At 46.8% G+C, this 19479-nt stretch overlaps 1 protein-coding gene and 1 long non-coding RNA gene across 3 annotated transcripts in view; one reads left to right on the top strand and one right to left on the bottom strand.

Moving 5' to 3' along the window:
* CSNK2A1 (casein kinase 2 alpha 1) overlaps positions 1–3565 on the bottom strand; it is a 56142-nt gene extending 52577 nt beyond the window's left edge. The window contains exons 1-2 of one of the 2 annotated variants that reach the window (XM_077872585.1): positions 3409–3537; positions 893–1147 (exon numbers count right to left, since the gene is read on the bottom strand). The gene's annotated coding sequence lies outside the window, so the exon portion shown is untranslated. Of the gene's footprint in view, positions 1–892; positions 1148–3408 lie in introns of both variants that reach the window. The other variant, XM_077872584.1, reaches the window with a different exon arrangement.
* Positions 3566–10717: 7152 nt separating this feature from the next.
* LOC144298113 (uncharacterized) lies at positions 10718–18293 on the top strand. Its single transcript, XR_013365113.1, has 5 exons — positions 10718–10885; positions 14397–14500; positions 15118–15264; positions 16897–16991; positions 17676–18293. It is a non-coding gene; the product is annotated as an uncharacterized LOC144298113 (long non-coding RNA).
* Positions 18294–19479: the final 1186 nt, after the last annotated feature.

The following is a 19479-nucleotide window of genomic DNA, read 5'->3' as shown; positions in this document are numbered from 1 at the left end:
CCAATCCTTTTCAAAGTCAGCAGAAAATTCTCTGTAGCTTTCAGCTCCATTTCTCTAGGCTCTTGGTTCCACCCTGAATCACCCACTTTTTTTAATGAAAAGTGAGTATACAAAAGTAGTATACTCAACACTTGAGTTTTACCAGCCCATTTTCTGCCTAGAATTTGGGGGTCTTAATAGTACTCTTTAACTTTCCACTGCATCTTTCAATCCAAGCTGGCATTGTTACACTTTCCCCCTCCTCCCCCCCTTTTTTAAAGCTTTTATTTACGAGAGAGAGAGAGAGAGAGAGAGAGAGAGAGAGAGGCAGAGACATAGGTAGAGGGAGAAGCAGGCTCCATGCAAGGAGCCTGACGTGGGACTAGATCCTGGGATCTCCAGGATCACACCCTGGGCTGAAGGTGGTGCTAAACCACTGACCCACCTGGACTGCCCACATTGTTTCTGACAGTACAAAACCCTAAAGGACTTCATACTTTACATAAATTGCACAGGGGTTCAATCCATTAGTCAAACAAATATGCCAGGCTACACCTTCAACACTTTGCTTGGAAATCTCCTTTGCTGGATAGCCAGATTCATCAGTTTTCTTTTCCACATAACCATAGGATACAATTCTAAACTTATTTGCCACTATGTAACAATGATCCTCTTTCCTCCAGTTTCCAATGCCTACTTTGTTTCCACTTGAGCCCTAAATAGCAGTCAACATCCATATTTCTACAATCTGTTTTCTATCATACTCAAAATTTTTCTGGCCTTCAACTACTTTCACATTTTTAGGTAACAGTACCCCACTCCTGGTACCAAAAATTTATAGTGGTCTACTGCTGCAGTTAACAAATTACCACAAACAGGAGTGGCTTAAAACAATAGAAATTTATTATCTCACAGTTTCTGTAGGTCACAAGTTAGGTAGGCGTGGCTAGGTCTTCTGCTTAGGGTCTCACAAGGCCAAAATCAAAGTATATTCTTGCTGGAAACTGGGGAAGAATCCACTTCCAAGTTCATTCAGGTTGTTGGTCAAATTCAGTTTCTTGTGGTTGTAGGACTGAGGTCTCCATTTCCTTGCTGGTTGTCAGCTGGGGCTGGTCTTTGTTACTAGAGGCTGCCCGTATTCCTTCTCATGCTTTCCATGTGGCCCCCGCTAGCAACAGTAAATGGAGTCCCTCTCATGATTGGAATCTCAGATTTCACCCTTCTGCTCTCTTGACTCCCAGGTGGAGAAAGTTTTCTCCTGTTAAGGCCTCACATGATTAGACTGGGCCTGCCCATGAAATGCAGAATAATCCTCCTATTTTAAGATTCTTAACCCTACTTAGATCTGCAAAGTTCCTTTTACCATGTCACATATTTACAGATTCCGGGAATTAGAGTATGGACATCTTTTTTGGGAGGGGTGGCATTCTATACAAACCCAAACCCTAACACTATGAAGGGCTTTAAACTCAGTTCCTGAAAAAAATTTCTCTTTCCTCCAAGAGTATGTGAAGTAAAGGTGTCTGTTCAGGGTAAAATCAAAGACTCATCCTGTAACAGTGGCTAGGCAACAAGAGACTAAAAATACACTATAGAAAAAATGCCACTTGTTTCATCCCCAAACAACAAGGCAATAAACCCATTTCGCAGAAATAACTCAATGTTCCCCTTAAATGTGTGCTTCTCTTCTCTATTTTATTCCATATTAAGATAACATAACTGTGCGTGTTTGTTTAAAAAAAAAAAAAAAGGAAAGAAAGTTGCCCCAGGGTAACCTAACTTTGTAATCAGTTGATAAATCAAGCTAAGCAAACTTCAGATCTTTTCATTCTTTCTTAAAGTCATGCGCCCTCCCCCAGTGGCACATGAAAGCTGGGTATTTCAAAGTCACAGAAGGATAAACCTGCTCAGATAAAACAGCAGGTAGTTGTTTTTTTTTTTTTTTTTTTTTTTTTTTTTAAGGACAAGGAAGAAGATCGAGTTATTGGTCCTGGTCTTTCAGTCAAAGGTTCACCAAGCCAATTAATTCAACTGACTTACAACAAAACAAAAAACTGCAACAAGTACTACAAAGAAAGTGTTCTGAAGTCTTGCTTGTTAGATTCTTGACCAAAAAATTTTACCTAGAACAGAGGACGCCCAAGTATACCAGCTAGTCCCCTTCATCTATCAAACACTACCTGTCAGGAACTGTGGTAAGCAAATTATTAACTGTGTGACACAAATCATCTTATTTCCTGCTCACCATAAATGTACGATTTAGGAAATTTTGCCCCCACTTTACAGATAGGAAAACCAAGGCTTACAGAGATTAGGGCACACAGCTAAGTAGTAATGGCGCTGATATTTGAGAACCCAGGCACTCTTGTTTGTTTTTTTGTTTTTTTTTGTTTTACCTCTAGCCTGTATCGTCACTCCCTAAATGTAACGCAGTCTTCCAACTCCCAGAAAAATCTTCCCTTTCCAGTTTTCATGTCCTCTCCCCATGCCCCCATTCTCATAGAACTCAGCAGTGGAAAGGTAATCAAGTGTTTCCAAATTAATTTACCACCTTCTTTTCCGAACTCTTCCTTTCCTAGGATAGCAATAGTCAAGAAGCGACTTCTTCCGACCCTGACTTTGCTTTCCAAAAACAAACTACTGAAGCTCCACCCATCACCTGCCTAGACTAGGAACGTTCCAACGCTGCAAAATAACAAACAACAACAAAAACAAAAAAAAACCCAAAACAAAATAAAAGTACTCTTCCAAAAAGGTCACAAACTTAACACGTATACCGCTGGGCCAAGCTTTCATTCTGCATACTTCTCTTCCACCCAGGCTCCCAACTAACCCGTAACTCCAACTCCACCCATTCTGCCCCACTTCGTGGTCCCCTCCCCCTTTCTCCTCAGCGACCTCGCCCGGGGTTCCCCCCCTTGCACCCCGGTCTGCAGGTGGGAAGCCCAGCCTGGCCCAAAGGGACCCCTAGAAGGCCCCCCTCCAGCGCTCGGCTCCGCGGAGGGTTCACTCCACCCTACCCAGCAGGCACCACTCCCCTAGGCACCCTCCCCCAGCATCCCCTTATGGCCCCACCCCTCAGGCTCCCTTCCCCCTCCCGCGACCCCCTCCTCCAAGTTGCCCCCTAGTCCCCGCCCCAGTCCAGTCCTCTCCCCCCGCAGTAAGCGGGACTCCCGAAAGCCAGTTCCCACCCTCACATCAGCCTCTGCCCCCCGAGCCTCGCTCCCCGTCCTGAAGGGTGGCCCCAGGCCTTCCCGATGGGCTGCAGGGGCCTCGGCTGGTGTGTGTTGGGGGGGGGGGGGGGGGGCAGGGGAAGGCGACGGGCCGCTCGGGAGTCTGCTGGGAGCGCGAGGGGAGACCGCGCCCCGTTGTCCCATCCTGGGCCCATATCCACACCCCAACGACCTCGCCTAGCGGCTCCCACCGTACCTGTGGTGGAAGCGGCAGCGGCGGCGGCCGCGCTCCCCTCTCCTCACACAGACAATATGGCGGCGGCGGAGGAGGAGACACACGGCTCGGCCGCCAGCCGCAGGGACCAGAGCGAGGCTGCAGCCGCCGCTGCCGGAAGCGGAAACCCCCTTCCTTCCAGGAGGCGGGGCGGGACCGCTTCCGACTCCGCCCCCAGCAGAATCCGGCTGAGCGCGGCCATGCTGGGATGTGCTACTGTATGCATGCAGGTGCGGTCCCGGACGGGGGTCAGAATGGAAGAAATTCTCAGTGGAAAACAACACAAGGAGATTTGCAATGGTTAAACGCATTTTCTTTCGGTGCCTATTAAGAACTGACGAGGCAGAGAGGACGAACCTCCCATAGGCGTACAATTGGTTTGCCCCAAGCTAAGATGGCGGTCTCTATGTTTCCCGCACTTACCCGCTGACGAGTCCCACCCGTCGACGAGCCCGGCCGGCCGCCTTAAAGCATGCGCAACCCGCCGGGGTTGTAAAGCGAAGCATTTTGGGAGTTGTAGTCTCTTGCTCGGACCCCTCGTCTAGGGTTAGGGTTCCAGCAGCACATTTGCTCGGCGCAAACTTTGAGTTCGCGAGAAGCGAACGAAAGTTGAACCCTCGGGGTGGTGTGACGCCGGAGTCGAGGAAGTGATCCAAGCCCTGTAGAGACCGAGACCCAATTCCTGCCTCCTCCGGGAGTCCTATTTAGAACTAACCATCTAGAATAGAGTGTTTTTTTTCCTTCTGTCTGCCCCCACTCCCACCCCCCTCGCCTGGCCCAGACAACCTCCCCAAAGCAACCACAGGGCACTTTCTATCTTGCAGACCCGGTCATGGCGTCCTCATGGATGAAAATCTTCCAGGGCTCTCCTTTGTGCACCAAAGATAGCCTAAGTTCTTCTCTTGACATCCAAATCTTTCATAAATTGGACAGCTCACTTGCCACCCTCCACCCCCCATCCCTGTTCCTAGCCTCCTGTTTTGCCCCTCCCCTTTCATATTTCTGATGCTTCTACCCAGTAAAACTGCCAGCTATTCCTGGAGCTTATCTATGTTGCCTCCTACCCTTGCGCTGGTGGTTACTCCTGATACTCTCACCCCCTGAACTGGCTAACTTCCGTATGTCTGCTGAATTAATTCAGAGGTCTTTTCTTCTGGGGCTCTTCCCTCCCTTGAGCCTCCCCAGACGTAGGTACCATCAATTCAGCAGCCTGTCTGGTCCCTAGCCTGCCTCCTCCATCAGACTGTGAGCCCCCAGTGGACAGGGCTGAGTCTGACGATCACTGTCCTCTCCGCAGGCCCTGCTAAAAACTGGTGTGTTGCTGAGAGGAATTCAAGTGTTAGCCTCACCTCCAGTGGGGCAGAGGTGTGAGGACTGCAACAAGGGTGAGGAGGCTGGGTTATTTCGGTACCAGCTATGATCCCTGAGGTGCCTCAGAATAGCTGCCTGGCCCAGGAATGGGCCTTCCCACCCGCTTCAGTCCTCCTTTCACAGTTTGTCAGCTTACTGGCACCTCTGCTCCCAAAGAGACAATCTCCCCCCCTGTAGGATGGAGGTGCCCACAGCTGCAGCCATACAGCAATGGCCTCAAGGAGGTGGCTGTGACCTTTTTTGGGCTTCATCTGCCAGACAGGTCTGCAGCATTTGACCCCAGTGGGCTGGGAATCTATAGTAATGACTTTCTGGGTGCTTTAAGGTGAGTCAATCCTCTTCTCTGGGTCTGTTTCCCCACCTGTGGACTGAGGAAGTTAGACAAGATGATCCCAAGGTTTTCATGAAGGAAATGACTGACCTTCCACTTAACTCTTGGATCCTGTTTATTTATTTATTTATTTATTTATTTATTTATTTATTTATTTATGATAGTCACACAGAGAGAGAGAGAGAGGCAGAGACACAGGCAGAGGGAGAAGCAGGCTCCATGCACCGGGAGCCCGAAGTGGGATTCGATCCTGGGTCTCCAGGATCGCGCCCTGGGCCAAAGGCAGGCGCCAAACCACTGCACCACCCAGGGATCCCTTGGATCCTGTTTAAACGTTTATTTGTTTGTTTGTTGAGCCAGCTATCCTGGCTCCTTTGTTCACATTTATTCAGTTCACAGCTATTAATCACTTGCTATGAGCCAGACACAGTGCTAAGTGCTGGGGTTGGGGTATAAGCAAGACAGACACCAATTCTTCCTGGAGATCCCTTTCTAAAGTGAGAAACAAATAATACATGGGTAAACAAATGAATAAACAGCATAGTTTCAGGTAGCAATAAATGCTTGAAAGAAAAAAGATAAGGAGCTAAAGAAAAGACTAAAGGAGGGAGCACTTTAGCTTGAGCAGTTCAGAAATTCCCTCTGAGAAGGGAGCATTGAGTACAAAGGTCCTGTGGCAGGAAAGACTTGGGTAAGTTTGAGGAAGGAGGCCAGGGTGGCTGAAGCACTGTGAGTCAAGGAGAGAAGATAGGAAATCTGGTTGGAGAGGAGGGCAGGGCCGTGCCTCACAGTGAATGTTCGTCATCTCATTTAATCCATCAGCCTAATGAAGTAGGAACTAAAAGTGTCCCATTGCACAAATGAGGAAACGGAGGTTAAGAGAGATTACGAGGGCAGCACAGGTGGCTCAGTGTTTTTTTGTTTTGTTTTGTTTTGTTTTTTGGCTCAGTGGTTTAGCGCCGCCTTCGGCCCAGGGTGTGACCCTGGAGTCCCGGGATCGAATCCCACATCAGGCTCCCTGCATGGAGCCTGCTTCTCCCTCTGCCTGTGTCTCTGCCTCTCTCTCTCTCTCTCTCTCATAAATAAATAAAATCTTAAAAAAAAAAAGAGAGAGAGAGAGATTACGAGACACGACCAAGGTCACATGCAGTGACACAGACCTTGCATTTCAGCTTGGGTCGTCCTCTCTGCGCCAAATCTAATGTATCAGATTTCTATTGCTGCTTAACAAAGCACCGCAAAACAGAGTAGCTTAAACCAACAATTACTTATTTGCTTATATTGGCGTGGATTGGCAGTTTGGACACGTCTCAGCTAAGGCAGTTCTCTTCTGCTGTGCATGGTCTCACTCCCACATTTGTGGTCAATGACTATGTTGGCAAGCTGGCTGGCCCTAGATGGCCTCGTTTACATGTCTGCCAGTTCCCTGGGGCTTAAGTGCCTTGGTTCTTCATGCTGCTTCTTCAGCAGCTAGCTCAGGCTTCCTCACATGATGGCCTCCAAAAGGAAGAGAACAAAAGCATCAAGGCCTCTTGAGGGCTAGGCTCAGAAGTGCTAGAGCATCATTCTCACTGCATTTTATTGAGCAAAGGCTGTCATGTGGCCAGCTCAGATTCAAGGAGAGTAGAAACCAACTCCATCTCTTGATGAGAAAAAAACATCGGAGTCATACCACACACAGAGTTGTGTGCGCCAGGATGGCCGGAACTGTTGTGGCTGTTTTTGCAAACATACCACATCATGTGCCTGGAACGGGTTAGATAAATTATCATGCAGCTAAACATGGAGCTATTAACAACAAGACCTAATATTTTTTGAGTATTTAGTATTGGTCTGACACTATGCAGGGGGCCTTATATGTTTGGGCTTTTTTTTTTTTTAATTTTTATTTATTATGATAGTCACAAAGAGAGAGAGAGAGGGGCAGAGACACAGGCAGAGGGAGAAGCAGGCTCCATGCACCGGGAGCCTGACGTGGGATTCGATCCCGGGTCTCCAGGATCGCACCCTGGGCCAAAGGCAGGCGCCAAACCGCTGCGCCACCCAGGGATCCCTGTTTGGGCTTTTTTAATCCTCATAACAGCCCTGTGTGACAACTACATTTTTATCCCGATTCAGAGATAAGGCACACTCAAGATTCAGAAAGGTTAAGTAACCTGTACAGGGTCACACAGCTAGTCAGTGGCAAAGCTGTTAAAAATAACAATAGAGATACCTGGGTGGCTCAGCAGTTGAGTATCCACCTTTGGCTTAGGTCATGATCCCCAGATCTGGGATTAAGTCCCACATCAGGCTTCCTGCAAGGAACTGCTTCTCCCTCTGCCTATGTCTCTGCCTCTCTCTGTGTGTCTCTCATGAATAAATAAATACAATCTTAAAAAAAAAAAAAAAAGATGACAATATAATGTCCTGACATGGAAAGCTGGCTCTGTCATACTGTTATATGACAAAAAGCAACAGATAAAACAAAAGTTTGATCAGAACATGTTTTAAGGGACGCCTGAGTGGCTCAGTGGTTGAGCATCTGCTTTCCGCTCAAGTCTTGATCCCAGGGTCCTGGGATCAAGTCCCACATCAAGCTCCCTGTAGGGAGCCTGCTTATCCCTCTGCCTATGTTTCTGCCTCTCTCTGTGTGTTTCTCATGAATAAATAAATAAAATGAAAAGAAAAAAAACACGTTTTAAAGACACATTTAACAATAGATGGACTGGGACACCTGGGTGGTTCAGTGGTTTGGCACCTGCCTTCGGCCCAGGGTGTGATCCTGGAGACCTGGGATCGGGTCCCGTGTCGGGGTCCCTGCATGGAACCTGCTTCTCTCCCTTTGCCTCTCTCTCTGCCTGTGTCTCTGCCTCTCTCTCTGTATCTCTCATGAATAAATACATAAAAATCTTTAAAAAAATGGGTAGATGTATATGGGTTATATGGTTTTAGACACAGTTCAGGAAGGATTTACCACAAACTATTAATGGAGCTTATCTCAGAAGAGAGGAAGAGGAGGGATCTTTACTTTAGACACTTCTGTCTGCGTTGTGCAAATTTTTTTTGCATGAATATTTTTGGGTAACACGACTTTTTCTTTCAATCTTCCATAAAGAAAAAGCATTTTAAAAATGTCCTTCAGGTTATCTCTCACCTCTGTCTTCGTCTACTTGGCTTTCATGTTTAGTGGTGGGGTTTTTTGCCCCTTTTTGACACTGCTCCAGCCCAGGCCCTTATCAGTTCTGGCTTGAAGTTTTCTAACTACCTAGGGGAGCCCCTTCTCTCTCCTGCTTTCATACATGGTACACACACACTGCCACTGGAGGAAAGTTTATGAACCAATATGTTCCTTTCTTGCTCAAGAGTTTTCAGTGGTATTTCATTGCCCTCAGGGAAAGTCCAAACCCCTTGGCCTGGTGTCCATGATATTTGTAAATTTGACTCTAACTTGGTTGGATTCCAGCTCTGTCATTTACGAGTAGTATAATTTGAGACAATTTATTTGATATCTCTGAGCCCTAGTTTCCTCATCTGTTTAAAAAGAAAGAGGGGTACCTGGGTGGCTCAGTAGTTAAGCATCTGCCTTCGGTTCAGGTCATGATCCCAGGGTCCTGGGATTGAGTTCTGCATCAGGCTCCCCGCTCAGTGGGGAGTCTGTTTGTCCCTCTCTCTCTGCCTTTCCCTCCCATTAGTTCTCTCTCTCTCTCAAAAATAAGTAAAGTCTCTTAGAAAAGGGATGCATTGGTGGCTCAGGGGTTGAGACTCAGCCTTCGGCTCAGGGCATGATCCTGGGGTCCGGGATCAAGTCCTGCATCAGGATCCTTGCAGGGAATCTGCTTCTCCCTCTGCTTATGTCTCTGCCTCCCTCTCCATGTCTCTCATGAATAAATAAATAAAATCTTTTTAAAAAATCATTCAGAAAGAAAGAAAGAAAGAAAGAAAGAAAGAAAGAAAGAAAAAAAAAAGAAAGAAAAAAGAAAAGAAGAGAGGATGTAGCATGAAATTTACTATTGAGTGGCTGTGTCCTGTTCTCCTCCAGCCAGGACTGGTTATACTCCTGACTCCGTTGGTATTAAGCTTGGCCCGGTGATTTGCTTTGGCTGGTGAAATATGGATGAAAGTGACAATGTGTAAGCTCCAGCCTAGGCCTTAAGAGGTCTCATGTTTTCAACATTCCTCCTGGGAGTTTCCTCCTCTACCATAAGGATGGGGATGTCATTGGTGCATTGCGTCTTTTGAAACACCATCCCAGTCTGTTTCTGAAGGAAAGGCTGGGTGGGGATCCCTGGGTGGCGCAGCGGTTTGGCGCCTGCCTTTGGCCCAGGGCGCGATCCTGGAGACCCACGTCGGGCTCCCGGTGCATGGAGCCTGCTTCTCCCTCTGCCTGTGCCTCTGCCTCTCTCTCTCTCTCTCTGTGACTATCATAAATAAATTAAAAAAAAAAATTAAAAAAAAAAAAAAAAGAAAGGCTGGGTGAAGAAAGTTTTGTGTCTTGGTATTTTTGTCTTGGTATAATGGTATTTAACAAACCACTAGTTTGGTTTATTTTTTATTTTTTATTTTATTTTATTTTATTTAGTTTGTTTTTTTTTTATTGTTTTTTGTTTGTTTTTAAAGGTTTTATTCACTTATTTATGAGACACCCAGAGAGAGAGAGAGGTAGAGACACAGGCAAAGGGAGAAGCAGGTTCCATGCAGGGAGCCCGATGTGGGACTGGATCCCTGGGCCGAAGGCGGTGCTAAACTGCTGAACCACCCAGGGTGCCCAGTGTTTAGTTTGTATTAAACTTTAAATTGTGTCTTTTCATGACCTCTCTCCCTTTTGAATGACAGAAAGCTAAAAGGCTAGAAGGAGTATGTTGCCTGCCTGTTTAGGGAACCTAAAGCTTCTATCCAAATCCCCAAGATCAAACAGGCTGGTGTAGAAGAGTGGAAAAAACATATAGCAGACCCGATGTGGAGCCAAGCCCCGAAGAACCCAGCCGAGACCGCCCAGACCCAAAAGACTGCAGATGAGAGAGGGAAAAAATCAATATTTGCTGCTGTAAGCCACAGACTTTGGGGGTGGTTTGTTACACAACATTATTATTCAGAAATAGCTAACTGATATACCTACTTCATAGGGCTCTTGTCAGGATTAAATGACTGAACACAGGAAAGCCCTTAAAAATATGCTGGCACACAACACAGCAAGGGTGTAATCGACACAAGTGGTTATTACTGGGGTGTAACTGTGAACAAAACAGAGTCCCCGCTTTCATGATCTCATGTTCTGTGGCGAGATATATGGCACATCAGATGGTGATGTGCTCTGTGGAGAAAATAAGGCAGGGAAGGGAGAGAGAAGTGCTGCAGTACTGTTTCAAACAAGTGATCAATGGAAGCCTCACCAAGAACGTTGTTTTTGAGCAAACAGCTGGAAGTGAGGCCGGGAGGCACAAGGGCATATGGGGAGAAGATTGTTCCAAGCAGAGGGAACAGGATAGGCAAAGGCTGTGGAGGGGACTTGTGTCTGGTGGGTTGAATGGATGGCCAGTAGATAGCGTGGCTGAGCTGAGCAAGCAAAGGGAAGATGACCTCGGAGAGTCCCCCTGGGACTGAATCACACAGAGCCTTGTGCATCACAGTAGGGACTCTGGCTTCTGCTCCTAGTGAGGTGTTGAAGAGTTTTGACCAGAGGGAGGACAGGCCCAGCTTCATACTTCTATAGGATCTCCCTGGCAGTGAGATGTAGAATCAATGGAACAGGAGAGAGGGCTGAAGCAGGGAGACCAGGTAAGAGGCCACAGCCACAATCCAGACAGAAGATGGTGATAGCTTGAATCAAAGGTAGGCTCTGGGCTTCTTTGAAAGTGAAGCCGAGGGAAAAGGCATGCATGTCCACATTTTTAGTAGATTTACCTTTTAGAAGTGTTTTAGGGGTAGAGTAGCATTGAGAGGAAAGTAGAGAGTTCCCACACATCCCTGGCTCACACATGCACAGCTTCTTCCTTAGCAACATAAGGTGGTACATTTGTTACAATCTGTGAACTTACAGGGACACATCATCACCCAAAGTCCAAGGTTTATATTAAGGTTCATTCTTAGTATTGTACATTCTATGGTTTGTGACATAAGTATAATGACATGTATCCATGATTGTAGCATTGTCCAGAATTGTTACATTGCCTTAGAATCCTCTACCTATTCATCCCTCTCTCCTCTCCAGTCCCTGGCAACCACTGGTCCTTTTACTGTTTATATTGTCTTGCTCTTTCCAGAAAGTTACATAGTTGGAATCATAAAGCATGTGGCCTTTTTTAGATTGGCTTCTTTCACTCAATCATATGTGCCTAAGGTTTTTCCATGTCTTTTCATGGTTTGACAACTTATTTCTTTCAGCACTGAATAATACCCAATTGTCTGGAAGTACTACAGTTTATTTACTTATTCACTTACCGAAGGATATTTTGGTTGCTTCCAAGTTTTGGCAATAATGAATAAAGCTGCTATAAACATTTTTTAAAAAGTGAGAAAGAAAGTAAATAAAGCCAAAAGGACAGGTTGGGATGGAGTTTTGAGATAGAAAGGAATTGATGGTGATTCCAGGGCTTTGGGTCAGAGGAATTAAAAGAAGGAATTTGCCACCAACTGAGATGAAGAAGGCTCTAGGAGAACTTTTTCAGGTAGGGAAAGGAGGGAAGAATTAGCAGCTCCATTTGAGGCTTGTTCAATTTGAGGCACCCATCAGACCTCCAAGTGGAAATGCCTAGTTAGAAGTTGCATGCCTGAATCTGAGCCCAGGAGAGGAGTCCAGGCTGGAGATGTAATTTTGACAGTTGTTACGGACTAAATTGTGCCTCCCCAAAATTTATTTGTTGAAGCCCTAACCCCCAATGTACTGTATTTGGAGACAAAGCCTTTAGGGAGGTAATTAAGGTTAAATGAGGCCATCAGGGTGGAGCCTAATCCAGTAGGACTGGTATCCTTGTAAGGAGAGGGAGAAACCTCAGAGCACATTCTCACTGTCTCTGTCTCTGTCTCTGTCTCTCTCTCTCTCTCTGTCTCTGAGTGTGCAGAGGAAAGGCCATAGGAAGACACAAGGAGAAGGCAGCCAGCCAGCAAGAGAGTTTTCACCAGAAACCAAACCTACTGGCACCTTGATCTTCCAGAACTGGGAGAAATCAAAAATAAACTTCTGTTGTTAAGCCACTCAGTCTGTGGTATCTTGTTCTGGTGGCCCAAGTAGACTAACACAGAAGTCCTCATTGTAGAAATGATTTTTATTATTTTTTAAAGATTTTATTTATTTATCCATGAGACACACACACACACACACACAGAGGCAGAGACATAAGCAGAGGGAGAAGTAGGCTCTCTGTAGGAGCCCGATGTGGGACATGATCCCAGGACCCCAAGATCACGCCCTGAGTCAAAGGCAGACGCTCAGTCACTGAGCCACCCAGGCGTCCCTAGAAATGGTTTTTAAAGCCATAAAACCGGGTAAGATCTCCAAAGAAGGGCAGCCCGGGTGGCTCAGTGGTTTAGCGCCGCCTTCACCCCTGGGTGTGATCCTGGAGACCGGGGATCAAGTCCCCCACATCAGGCTCCCTGCATTGGAGCCTGCTTCTCCCTCTGCCTGTGTCTCTGCCTCTCTCTCTCTGTCTGTGTCTGTCATGAACAAATACATAAAATCTTAAAAAAAAAAAAAATCTCCAAAGAAGTGAACACAGAGAAGAGGATGGAGGACTGAGCCTCAGGGCATCTAACATTAAGGGGAAAGGAACCAACAAAGGAGCTTCAGAGGGAGCAGCCAGGGACATACAACCTGAGAGCCAAGTCAGGAAAACATTCCAAGGCGGGGAGAATTGATGGCCTGTCTTTTTCTTTTTTATTTTTTTAACTTTTATTCATTTATGATAGTCACACAGAGAGAGAGAGAGAGGCAGAGACATAGGCAGAGGGAGAAGCAGGCTCCATGCACTGGGAGCCCAACGTGGGATTTGATCCCAGGTCTCCAGGATCACGCCCTGGGCCAAAGGCAGGCGCTAAACCGCTGCGCCACCCAGGGATCCCTTGATGGCCTGTCTTAAATGCTGCTGAGGAAACAAGGAAGACAACAACTGAGAGCTGATTTAGCAGAGTGGAGGTCATTGTTACTTAGACAGGAAAGAGTTTAGGTAGAATGGTGGGAGCCCAATGGAGTGGGATTAAGAGAGAGCAGAGGAGACAGAAAGACAGAAAGAAAGGAAGGAAGGGAGGGGAATCTTTTTTTTTTTTTTTTAAGATTTTATGTTTAAGTAATCTCTACACCCAACGTGGGACTCAAATTCAAATTCACAACCCCAAGATCAAGAGTTGCATGCTTTACCAACTGAGTCAGCCAGGTGCCCCAGAAACCTCTTTTTAAGAGTAGAAAGTCAACTAGTAAATGTAGGAGAACAGGAATTAGAAAATCACCATTTGGCAACTCCCCTGGAATAATTATTTCAGGAGACAGTCATTAAGGAATGTCACAATCATGGGTTCAAGTTTGACAAGGAGCAAGATATTTCCACAGTCCTAGTCTCTGCTCACAAGATACTTATTAATTACAAAGGGTAAAATAGTAACTTTATAGTGGAGAAACCCAGTAGACACCACATCAATCAAGTGCTCACAGTAAATGTCACTAGTAATGGCATAAGTCAACATCAAGTGCCTCCGGATACGATGCACCGAGGGGGACACAGCGTCTCTTCAGTGGTATTTCTGCCAAAAATGCTTAACGGGATCATGAGGAAACATTAGACGAGCCAAGCTGAGGGACTTTTTTACTGAATGATTGGCTTGTACTCTTCAAAAATGTTGAGGTCATGGGGTGCTTGGGTGGCTCAGTCAGTTAAGCATCCGACTCTTGGTTTTGGCTCAGGTCATGATCTCAGGGTCGTGAGATGGAGCCCTGCATTGCTAGGCTCTGCACTCAGTGGGAAGTCTGCTTGAGATTCTTTCCCTCCCCTCCTACCCCCTCTGGTCCTCTCCCTGCTCACTTTCTCTCTCAAAATAAATAAATGAAATCTTTGAGAAAAAATGTTGAGGTCATGAAAGACACACTGAGAAGCAGCTCTGGACTAAGGAGTCCAGAGAGACACACGAACTAAATGCAATGTGAGATTTGGGACCAGGAAAAAATGTTTTCACTTACTATAAAAGCTATCAGTAGGACAATCGGGGAAATTGGAATAACATTACAGATGAGATGTTAGTATTACACCAATGTAAAAATTCCTTGACTTTGGTTATTGTAAGAGAATGTCCTTTCTTTTAGGAATATACACCGATTTTTAGGAATAACAGGAATCATTTCTGCAACTTACTGTAAAAGAATTCAGGAGGAAAGGAGAAAGGAGAGAGAATGATAAAGCAAAAATGGTAAAATCTGGGTGATTGGTATTTTAGCATTCTTTGTAGTATTTTTATACCTTTTCTGTAATGGAAGGAGGGCAAGTAGAGACACTGAGGTGGTGGGTACAGACAACTTTGTGAGGTGTTTTGCTGTAGGACTGAGGATGGGGTGGTAGGTGGAGAACAAAGTGAGTTTGAGAGAAGTTCTTGAAAAGCAGAAGTGGGGAACCCGGGTGGCGCAGCAGTTTAGCGCCTGCCTTTGGCCCAGGTCGCGATCCTGGAGACCCGGGATCGAATCCCACGTCGGGCTCCTGGTGCATGGAGCCTGCTTCTCCCTCTGCTTATGTCTCTGCCTCTCTCTCTCTCTCTCTCTCTCTGACTATCATAAATTAAAAAAAAAAAAAAAGCAGCAGAAGTGTTAGCATGTTTGTAAGTGAATGAGAATGATTGAGTAGATCACAAATAATGATGGCACAAGAGAGAAAAGACTGGGATCCAGACACAGGAGAGGGTTGGGTCATGGCTTGGAGCACAGATGGTTTGTCCATGGTCACAGAAAAGAAGGCAAAGTACTGGGGGACCAGTGAGGGTAGTGGATGCTCGTGGAAGTATTTTCTGATGCTATAATTTTCCCTATGCGTTAGGAAGAAAGGGCCTCAGCTGAGCGTGAGAATAGGGGAGAAGGTGAAGGACGTTTGAGATGAGAAGGGATTGTCTGGGGAGACAGAGTGACCAAGGGAACCACTGATTGTCAGGCAGCATTGGAAGACTCCACGGAGGCTAGCCATCATGTAAGTACAGTGAGACCAGTGCCTGCGGCAGCTTCCACGCTACATTCTCCAGCCACATTCCACTGCAGGGGAATAAACACAGAGGGATAGAGAGTTGGCATTAACCAGTGGGCATTCAGCCAGAGTGGGGCAAGGGCACCTCGGGGAGGGAAGGGGGTGCAGTGTGTGGGAGTGATGGTGCCCATGCATTTAACTGGCAAGGAGGGAAGAGAGGACATGAGGGAAAAGATGGTAGGCTCCATAGATCAGAGGTCCCAGTGGGACTGAAGGACTGCAGGAGTTGGGGTACCAGAGAGTGTGAGCTGGAAAGTTAGGAGGCAATTGTCATCCAGCTGGCTGCTCGAAATTGAGATATTGGAATGGGTGCAGGTAATGAACAAATGTAACAGGCTGACTGCCCTGGACCACCATGGCAGAAAGGCGACATGTCAGTGTCCCCAGCCAACAGGCAGCCATTGAGCCTTCAAATTACCACAGGCCTGGCCAACATCTGACTGCAACAAAGCCAGAGCTGCTCAGCTCTTCTGCTCCCAAATTCCTGACTCACAACAGCAAGGGAAAAAATAGTTGTGTGAAGCCACTAAATATTGGAGTGATTCGTGTGGCAGCAATAGCAGCCAGAGTTGCCAGTTCCCCTGGGGTTTAACAGCCCATGAAGTCCTCATGCCCTAAGGCTTGGGTTTTCTGGAAAGCAGTAACTTCTCCACCTCTCCCATTTGGTAGCAAGGTTCAGAGAGATTTAGTGACTTGCCTATGCTTGCACAGCTAGGCAGTGTGGCTCAGAGCTTGTTCTGTCACTAGCCGTAGACGCTGTCCGCAGTGCAGAGCACAGTGTCTGGCACGTGTAGGCTCATACTCAACATGAACTGTGCCTGGGATTCCCTCTGCCTTCCATTCCCCCCTCGCCCTGGGTTCCCCTCAGGTTGTCTTGGATATCTTAGTCTGCTTGGTGGAGGAGATGAGCCATTCCCTCTCCTGTGAGTGGCCATTCCTGCCTGCAGTCTGCCATTCAGCAGGCTTTCCCAATCACCTCTTCTGGGGCAGACACCTCCAGGTTCTCAGGACACAGCAGGAAACAAGTCAGTGACCCTGGTGGGGTGGAGCTCAATCAAGTGGGGAGAAGATAATTAGACCAATCTATCATTGCAAACTGGGATTATTGCCAGGGAAGATGAGAGGGCCAGGTAGTGTGGCATGGAAAGGAAAACCTGTCTTGGTGGAGGAAGGGAGGAAGGGAGAAAAAGTTTGCTCAGTGAAGGCAAGGATGGGGCTGTGTATGGGTTGACCAAGGAGGAGGAAGAGCATGGGCACAGGTCCTAGGATAGGAACATGGCAGATGCATTAAAGGCACGTGGAGGAGGCCAATGTGGCCTGAACACAAGGCAGGTGGGAAAGTGCAATGAGATGAGAGAGGTGGGTCCTGGGCACTATGTAGAAGCTTTTAGCTCAAGAACAATAGGGAGCCATTGAAGGTTTAAACAATGGAGCATGATTTTACATTTATAAAAGATCTCCTTAGCTGCTGGACCGGGAGCGAGGAGGAGGGAGACAGGAGGTGATTATGGCATAGACTTGGGTGACAGCAGTAGGAGAGATGGAGAAGAATGGATCAACCTGGGATCTGTTTTGCAGCTGGAGTCCAGCGCAGGGAAACTGAGGCAGCATTTCTGAGCACAGCACCCCCCAGCCGTCCTGGCCTACGGATGACTTTCAGACACTTCTGCCCTGTGAGTGTCACATGAGGGTAGATGGATTGAGGAATGGCAAGTGATCCCTGCCCTTTGCCTAGTGACCTGTGAATCTCAAAATGGGCTTTGAAGGAGCCTAGGGGACCTTACGGGGCAATGGAGTGTGTCCTTTCCTTAAAGGACTGTCCCATCACCCATCCCCCTGTTTAGCATTGGGTATGCCACCTCCCCTCTATGAGCCAGTTTCCACACTGGTAACATGGAAAGGGACAGTACCTCCTGCACTTTGGTGACCCATTTTACAGATGAGACCACTGAGTGTCAGAGAGGGGGGAGTGTCTGCCTCAGGATCACACGTGACACAACCAACTTTGGAACCCAGGCCAGAACCTGTGCTCTTGACCCCTCTACTCCCCTCTATGGCTCTCCACCCTTTCCTGGGGCCTTCAGGCCTGGAGATGCTCAGTTCACCCAACATGGTCTTTCCAGGAGGCCTAGGAAATCCAGGGCTGGATGCTGGGTGGTTGGGAGCACTGGTTTGGATTCAATTTCCAGCTCCATCCAGGGGACTTATTCTGTCTGAACCTCAGTCTTCCCCTCTGTGAAGTGGGGTAGCCATACACATTGTGTAGCACCTGGCAGGAGAACCGTGCAGATGTACTGATTCTTGGATAAGTTGCTTAGGCAGCATGATGCCTTTTTTCTCTCTCTTTTTTTTTAAAGATTTTATTTATTCATGAGAGACACAGAGAGAGAGAAGCAGAGACATAAGCAGGCTCCCCACAAGAAGCCTGATGTGGACTCGATCCTGGGACTTCGGGATCACATCCTGAGCCAAAGGCAGGTGCTCAATCGCTGAGCCACCCAGGTGTCCCAGCAGGATGCCTTTTGAGGGGCCATCACTCCTGACCCCGTGACTGTCCTGCAGAGGAACCCTGGGCTGACCCCTGTGGGAGCTAGTTTTCCTCTTAGCAGTTGCAATGCTTTCCTTTTCTCAAATGGCATTCATAAATGACATAACCTACGGACACACATAATTTTAAATAAATCATACCCTGATTGTAATATAAAAGAAAATAAAAAGAAAATATTTTAGAATAAATTAATAGGTAAATATTCAGGCACAATACATTAAAAAAAATCACATGGCTGAGGATGGAATCTCCTTGATTCTGGGGGCTGAATCAGGAGCTCTGGCAACTCAAATACCAAGACTGCATGACAGTCCAAAATGTTTCATAGTTCTAGGTAAAGTTCGGAACCAAAACAACCTGGCCTATTCCCAATGTATGTGGAGGTCGCTTTCCTGGCAGATTCACTGTGTATTAAAGCCAAGCAAATACTCGCTGTGCTTAAAAAGGCAAAATTCAAAAAAAAAAAAGGCAAAATTCTTCTTTTTAAGATTTTATTTATTTATTCATGAGAGACACAGAGAGAGAGGCAGAGACAGGCAGAGGGAGAAGCAGGCTCCATGCAGGGAGCTCGATGTGGGACTTGATCCCCGGACTCCAGGATCCCACCCTGGGCTGAAGGCAGACGATGCTCAACTGGTGAGCCACCCACACGTCCTCCAAAAAGGCAAAATTCTAAAGACAATAAAAAGACCAGTGGTTGCCAAGGATTTGGGGGGAGGAGATGAGGGATGAGTAGATGGAGCAACAGGCATGTTTAGGACAGTGGAACACTTCCGTATGATACCGTAGTGATGCATACAGGATGTTATGCATTGTCACAGCCTACAGAAGAGTATGACATAAAGAGTGAACTCTAATATAAACTGTGGACTTGGGACCCCTGGGTAGTCCAGCAGTTGAACGTCGTCTGCCTTTAGCCCGGGGCATGATCCTGGATCCCGGGATCGAGTCCCACATCGGGCTCCCTGCATGGAGCCTGCTTCTCCCTCTGCCTGTGTCTCTGCCTCTCTCTGTGTGTCTCTTGTGAACAAATAAATAAAATCTTTTAAAAAAATAAAAATAAACTGTGGAGTTCAGCTAATAATAATGCATTGAGAGACGCCTGGGTGGCTCAGTTCGCTGAGCATCTGACTCTTGGTTTTGGCTCGGGTCATGATCTCAGGGTCATGAGATCGAGCTCTGAGTTGGGCTCTGTGCTCAGCAAGGAGTCTGCTGGGGATTCTCTCTCTCCCTCTTCCCAGTCCTCCCCCCGTCCACCCTGCTCACAATCACTCTCTTTCTCTCTCTAAAAAATAAATAAATAAAATCTTTTAAAAAATAATGCATTAATATTGGTTCATCAGTTATAATGAATGTATCACACTAATGTAAAGTGTTAATCACAGGAGAAGCTGTGCATGTTGGGGAGAATTAGTATAAGGGTACTGTGTAATTTCTGTACAGTTTTTCTGCAAACCTAAAACTGCCCTAAAAAGATTAAGTCTAGGGGCATCTGGGTGGCTCAGTGGTTGAGCATCTGCCTTTGGCTCAGGTCATGATCCCAGTGTTCTGGGATCGAGTCCCCACATCAGGCTCCTTGCAGGGAGCCTGCTTCTCCCTCTGCCTATGTCTCT

The sequence above is a fragment of the Canis aureus genome, chromosome 26 (genome assembly GCF_053574225.1).
Source record: "Canis aureus isolate CA01 chromosome 26, VMU_Caureus_v.1.0, whole genome shotgun sequence".
In the NCBI taxonomy this organism is placed as follows: Eukaryota; Metazoa; Chordata; class Mammalia; order Carnivora; family Canidae; genus Canis; species Canis aureus.
The sequence above is the reverse complement of the archived record's forward strand: the minus strand, read 5'-3'. Positions and strand labels throughout refer to the sequence as shown.